The 7,317-nt window shown below is 41.3% G+C and overlaps 1 protein-coding gene across 2 annotated transcripts in view; it reads left to right on the plus strand.

Moving 5' to 3' along the window:
- Positions 1 to 7,317, plus strand: part of LOC109467689 (tetraspanin-4-like) — a 22,067-nt gene that overhangs the window by 6,827 nt on the left and 7,923 nt on the right. Inside the window, exon 1 of one of the 2 annotated variants that reach the window (XM_019765734.1) lies at positions 367 to 460. The exons of the other annotated variant lie outside the window; for it this stretch is intronic. The gene's annotated coding sequence lies outside the window, so the exon portion shown is untranslated. Of the gene's footprint in view, positions 1 to 366; positions 461 to 7,317 lie in introns of those variants that run through there. 2 annotated transcript variants of the gene reach the window in all.

Raw genomic sequence — 7,317 nt, forward strand, 5'->3', positions numbered from 1 at the left:
GCTATTTTTATATAATTAGATTTGGGGCAACATGTGCAACAGACATTTCAGCACTCAGGCACTGCCATAAATTATTTATGACTCAGCCTTGTGAAATTCCTCCACTGACTCACCTGCACTGTCACATGTCAACAACCTGCTGACACCTGACAGACTGAACCATTTCAGACGGGTAGTTTTTTGTGTGTGTAGGTTTCACCGTCAAATACTGTTTTCTGAATGATCTACATAATAGCATTGAACTGACATCGTAATTAGAAGTCTGTTTCAACCATGATCACAGTTTTAGTAGGATTCAAAACTGCACCTCTATTCATGTAGTCCTGAACCAACCTCATTATGAGTGGAATATTCCATTATACTGTTAAAAAGGAAAGAGGAAGTCAGTTAGGAAAGAGGAAGTCAGTTCATACCTTATCAGAACTACATTACTGAACTCCCAAGTAGAATTTCCAACAAGGTAAGAAGATCTTCATTACAACTGTGAATATACATGCATGTAGTATGAGTACTCCTTCCTTCTTGTTTTTAAAACAGTTACTGTAGAAGGCAAATCATAAAGGCTTGCTTTAAGTACATGTACTACTGTAACAGTACATGTATGTTGTATTTGTTGATAAAAATTAAGTATAGAATTTGTACAAAAACAATACAACTTTAATGCATTCTAGCATTGTGTAATACTCTCTTTAAAAAAACCCTTGGTCACTTCACTCCCTCAACATGATTGCAATTTCTAGAAAAACCTCTGGGTGTGCTACATGTACTTCAATTCCTCAAGCCTGTTGCACGTACAGCTTCTCATTTCCAACGATATTGCCTCACATCTACACAACGTGCCTGCATTAAGTGTACATTGTGTATTCTGATGATCAGCAATATACTGTAATAACCCTAAAGCAGTGACCTTACACTACAGTTACATAGCATGTAGTCATCTATAATACATGAGGCAGATATGGGGGGTACCACTTGCGTTTGTAACGTATGGTTTATATCCATTAGCATTTAAGCTGTTGCAAGATTATCATTCGTGATAGGCTTATAAATGGAGGAGAGCCAGTCCCTCTGTAGTAAAAGTACATGTACTCATATCCTCACTATTGCTAAATACATCATTAGTGCGTTTTGAGTGTTGAATCTCCAGTCTGCTTAGCCATGCATAGTAAATGTTAGCGTGTGTCGTCCTGGGTAAAAGGTAGTTGCAGAACATTACTTTGATAATCCATGTACTACATAATACTTGATAATTAATAATTAATAGATCCCAAGCTTATACATGTACATGTACATATACATTTAGCTTGACATGTGCATGTCCTTGTATACGTACATAAAATATACATATAGAATACAACACGGGGTATTCCATATCGCCAAAGGTATCGGCCCGACGGCAAGTCAGATCGCCCGACCACCAAGGGCAATCCGACTCGCAGGAGGGCTGGGACCGAGGGAGGTGTGGAATACACCGTGTTGTATTTTATATGTATATTTTATGTCATACCCACCCGTACCTTTCAATGCAAAATGAGCCCAAGTTTGGTGTCCCTAAACTAAAAAATGCAACAACATCAATTCCAACGTCTGAATCCTGTATTTGAATTTTCGAAAGCGGCACACACGGTTAGCGCAAAATGCGTTCGAATCGTTCCATGGAAGCCAGGGAAGCCCGGGCCGTACCGTAAAACTTATGTACTACCGGTATTGAAGTTAGCAGTATCTTTATTACCTCCGGGTAGGGATGTATCCCTGCGCGGACGGGTTTTGTGGGGGACGATGCTTTTTACGTTCGCAGCCGTTTCTCGCGTTTGGATGGACGGATATGTCTGGGACTTGGTAAACGTTTTGCTTTTTGGGCTGTAGATGGTGCACGTTGTTTTGTTTTTTTAGTATGTGTGTTTTAGTGCGTGAAAATGATGCGTTTTGACAGCGTATGGACACCCGTGTGAAAGTGGTTTTGTCTTTTGATTTTCGGCGTGTATTAAGTATCGTAGGTGTCGTCCACATCTAGTAAGAGGGGGTGTCAGGTATCGAGGAAAGAAATATTATCGCAGTTGTATGTGGCGTTGGGGTAGACGGGACTCGGTGTATCTTCTGTTAATGGGCTGTAGATGGTGCAGGTTTTTTTTTGGTTGTATATGTGTTTTGGGGCGTAAGAATATTTTGTATTTCGTGTCTCGGACACCCCTTAGAGTGTGAAAATGATCGCGCGGGTTGCAGGGCTGGCTGCCAGCAGCCAACTTCCGGGTGGGCCAATAGGTCAGGGGTCAACGCCCTCTTGCGCAATCTTGGATGTTTTCGGCGTATATTATAATTACGACTTCTTAACTTACAAATACCGTGGTATACTGTCTCAGACGTTCTCGACATGCATTTTTACCGTGGGTACATGGTATGGGCTGCAGATGAAAATGTTGACCTGTATTAACACAACCAGGAACGCTAAATTTAACACGTTAAATTCAACACCATCAACTATACATAACAAACAACATGGAAAAATATACAATAAAAAGCCCGGAGGTATAAAATCTCAGATTTTACTTGTTATACAAGCAATTATTGCTTGCATTACGTGTATATTATTATAAGCTATGTACATGTATGACTCATGTCTCATGATAACAATATTTGCATAATTTTTGTTGACCATACTGAGGTTAAAATAGCCTGATTAAATAAATCGCATTATGGTTGCCGTCCGCCCAACATCCAGCCACGGAGGGGCCATTAAAGCCACGGACGGCACAGTTTGCATTTAATACACAGACTAAGGTTAAAAGACCAAGATATTTCTATCATTCATTATGTTCACACTAGTGGAAAATAATTTTCTATAGATGATAGTTGAGTCTGACTCTATTAGAAAAGAAAATTCTCAAGATTGAATCAGAATTTGAAATACCAGTAAACACCAAGTGGCATGACCAGTTTCACCATGACAATTATTACCTCCGGGTAGGGATGTACATCCCGTGCGCGGAGGTTTTGTGAGGGAAGACGAAAATTACGTTCGCAGCCGTTTCTCGCGTTTGGGTGGACGGGTATGTCTGGGACTTGGTATACGTTTTGCTATTGGGCTGTAGATGGTGCACGTTGTTTTGGTTTTTTAGTATGTGTGTTTTAGTGCGTGAAAATGATGGGTTTAGACCGCCGATGGACACCCCTTTCAGTGTGAAAGTGGACCTCAACTTTTGACCTTTGCATGTATAAGGACCATTGAGGTCTCGACCACTGATCTGACCTTTCACACAGAGGGTTGTCAGCATTCTCGATAAATTCTTTGTTTGAAACTGTTCAGATGTGAACCACATGTGCCGTCAATCAACGTCTCATTATCGTGCCTGGTGGGACCGGCTGGCAGTCGAGAATGTGGCCAAATAAAGCCACTGCCAAGATGGCGTCACTGGCTACGTTGCGCAGCGCACTACCGGTGACCTGTAATTTTGACCCCAAATTCAAGATGGCGACGGCTCCCGCGAAAGTCAGAAACCGCTTGGATCTCGCGTATTTTTCACTTTCAATGCTGCGGGTAGGAATCGGGCACCGTTTGTGTCCTTAAAAACCGATGGTTTTATGTTATTTTTTTTAATCTGCATATTTACTTGCTAGCTGTGTTATGTGTATAAGCAATCTGTTACGAAAAACACCACGAACACGGACTCAAGCACGACGTCCACTCACGTCTGTCAGCACGCTTACACGCACCTCCGGCGCTGAAGTTCCAACTTCTGGGTCCGCTACCTCTTGTAATACTTACCCATTTCTAATAACCAAATAACGGGTGTTAAGATGTTAGGGACGTAGAATGTATTCAAGTAGATCGCATACGTTGTTAACTCCTATAACTAGCCCAGTGCTCAATAACGTTACGAGAACACCGTCTTGTTTCTGGTCAGATCGCCTGGATTCGATAACGAACGACGGAATTTTCCAGGCTCGATTTTCTACTGTTCTGCCTACATAGAAATATAACGCTAGTAACACAAATCTCGAAACGCAAAAGAGTTGATTATTCGGGATGGAAGTACTTATTGAAAAGAAAAATTTGGTCGGGGTTTTCAGTTTTGCAAGGTATCAACAGTTTTGTAGTATAATGTTTTGTACTACAAAGTATTATGCAGCCAAGGAATCAAAAGCACAGGAAACAACTAACATAACAATATAACTAAATTATTGTGAACAAAGAATGACTTTGGTGTACAAAAGTATATGTACAACAAAAAAAATTGCCTATTAAAACTTGCTGACATCTTGCCCTTGGTGCACAAGAGATAACCTATGTTTTTAGATATTGTGCACTATTGAAGTACACAATATAAAGACAAGTAGAACCCATTACAATACACAATTTCTTCTGCTCTCTTACATAATGTGATGGTCTGAAGACACTATTTCTAAGCTAAATAGTTAATAAAGCACTAAATATCTAAGTTAGGATAGGAGAAGATAGTAAAGCAAATTCTTTTCTACCCTTGGTGTATGCAATGTTTAGGGGAAAGTTCTTCCCATAGGTCACCTCACCCACAGGCACCTCACCTCACCAGTCCCATAGCTGTCATTTGTCAGCCATAGGGCAATGTGGCTTTCCATATCTAGCAGGATATAAATTTCAACATATGCCCAAAATATAAATGCAATCATATCTCAAATCCCACCATACAGTGTAGAAGAGAGGAATCAAGTCATTGGTAACACAAGAACTGTAGAAGCTCAGTTTGGATTGATTGACAGTACAAGAGCGACATATGATCAAGGTGAAAAATGGAAAAATATATTTTTGTGCACATCTTGAGAAAGTTTTTTTGAGACGAAGAAATCTTACATGTCAGAGTACGAAGATTTGTTTACTTCACCATACAAAATATGACCAGTATACTAGTAATGTTGAGAGTAAAATTGCAACATACATAATCATTCTGTCAAGCATAATTTTCAGAATCAGTATTTGTAACGTCTTCTTGAATATTACTACATGTATTATTGTCGTCAAATAGCTGCACACTCTGATATACCACACATTGCAACGTTACAATACAAACTAGTCATGCTGTCACAATAACCGAGATCATTCTTTGTTGTACTTTGCGACTCATCATTCCACATCATTTATTTACAATTCTTGTGATGGTGAGTTTTTTCTACTCACAGTACTCATGTCATTTTAATACCAGACCTACCAACATGCATGTACATACATGCTTACATTGAAAATACTACAGTAAACTGTAAAGAAACATCAACGATCCAAAACAAATTATGGCAGTTGTTGCATGCGCAGTATAGGAAATATCTTCCAATCCACCACAGGTGTTACCAGTACATATGTGTTGCATTGCCTACACAAATTTCCCAGCACCAATGTCATCTTGACAAATGCACATCCTGCAAGTCCTGTGGGCAACCTGCAAGTGGTAAACAAGGTAAGGGAAGATAAGATTTTGTTTTGGACATAGTTCTGTACCAGCACACAGACTTGTTTTGCAAATGAGACTACAAGTATTTCCATTCTTGGAATGAGCAGGCCACAAAGATCATACATACATGTCATTAATGATAATAAATAAACTGAATCCCAATACAGATACAAATTAATATGAAAGTCTGAATAGAATTACATGTACATGAGTCTGTGGCTGCACATTGTTACCATAAAGTTTTACATACATCCTGCCCCCCCCTCATATCTACAACACAAAATGAGGAATTTTAGGTTCAAATGTCGACAAAATGTCGAGAACTAATGACATAGATCAAGGATATGAATTTATGAATTGAAAGCAACATTACAGTGCATCGACACACAACAACGACTCAATCGCGAATCTCCGCACACGAACGCCCCCCTCCCCAACCCCTACTGTATACTGGTATTCGCACTCCCGACGTGGCATTTCCAAACTTTAAAAAAGCGAACAATTTTTATGAGGCACCAATAGTAACTAAAAATAACATAAAATGATGCAAGAGGCTGTAACCTACCCAGGAAAATTATTTATTGTGTTTAGAAATGTTGCGTCTTGCTAATAAAAGCATTTTACGTCAACGAAAACTAGCCGCTGCCGTGTCAGTTTACCATTAAAAACAATGGTGGAAGGAAGCTCCGAGACGCAAAACGTCCCAATTTCTAAAAAGCGAACATTTTCTCCAGGTTGTTGCACACGTAAACAACATGGCGCTATCGATCAGTAACACTACAAACAACCACGGAAAATTGTTCAAAACTGCGACAAATTCCGGGAAAATACCAAGTTAGGCCGCTAAAATGAGTGCAGAAATTTGTAAATGTGTGTCTTACCTGCCTATATAGCGAGTATCGCGGCCGGAATATGTGATTTTTGGGAGGTTTTTCGAGCAAAAACACGGCCAAATATGGCTTCCCCAGGCCATGGCTACGTGGATATGACGTATTTTGACCTTTGAACTGGTCTTCAGACAGCAGTACAGCCCATAATATGCACAGATTCATGAGAAGCCAGTGGAAACTTGGCTTGGGTCTCAGCCGCGCGAAAATGACGTCATGGCGCGGGGCGCTCTCTGATTGGCTGGGGGCTTGTGGCTTTATTTGGCCACATTCTCGACTGGCTGGGGGGATAGGAAGTCTGCACATTGCATTTGGAGGGTACTTTAGTACGCGTTCACACTTCCGGGTACCGCGGGTTATTTTTATCTGGCTCGAACATCAAAAAGGGCGCATAGAAATTGTCCCGAAACGGTGTACACAATCTACGTTAGGTAATGTACAATCCCTATCACCTGGCGCTGAAACGTCGCTCATGACAGCACCGGGGTGAAAACATGACAACGAGAAATGACAATCATCACACAAGGTCTCTGCAATACGCTGGTCAACTATGCTGGACACTGAGCGAGGCGCTCTCGCTGCTACATCTGGAAACAATGAACACTGTCCCGGAAACGCCGGCAGGCCGGCCGTGTCTGAACAGGGCTGCTATTCACACTGATATCTAAACAAACACATGGCGGCACGACCTGGTGTAACAGTGCTAACTGACCATGCTAAATGGTCGTGCGACCTTTTAGTGTAATGGTTAGCGTTGGTGACCGCCAAGCGGACAACTCGGGTTCGATTACCGGTTGTGACATGCTCGCCCCTTTCGGTTTTTACAGTGGCGCCCGATGTGGGCCCTGTGAGTACTGGCACTGAGGATAAGTGTGGCAGCTCCAGGGATGTCGGACTCGGAAGATTCGAGGACGAATCTTGAAAGAAAAGGGGGAGTAGTGTAACAGTGCTAACTGACCATGCTAAATGGTCGTGCGACCTTTTAGTGTAATGGTTAGCGTTGGTGACCG

The sequence above is a fragment of the Branchiostoma belcheri genome, unplaced genomic scaffold, assembly GCF_001625305.1.
Source record: "Branchiostoma belcheri isolate BF01 breed outbred unplaced genomic scaffold, Haploidv18h27 scaffold188, whole genome shotgun sequence".
Lineage (NCBI taxonomy): Eukaryota > Metazoa > Chordata > Leptocardii > Amphioxiformes > Branchiostomatidae > Branchiostoma > Branchiostoma belcheri.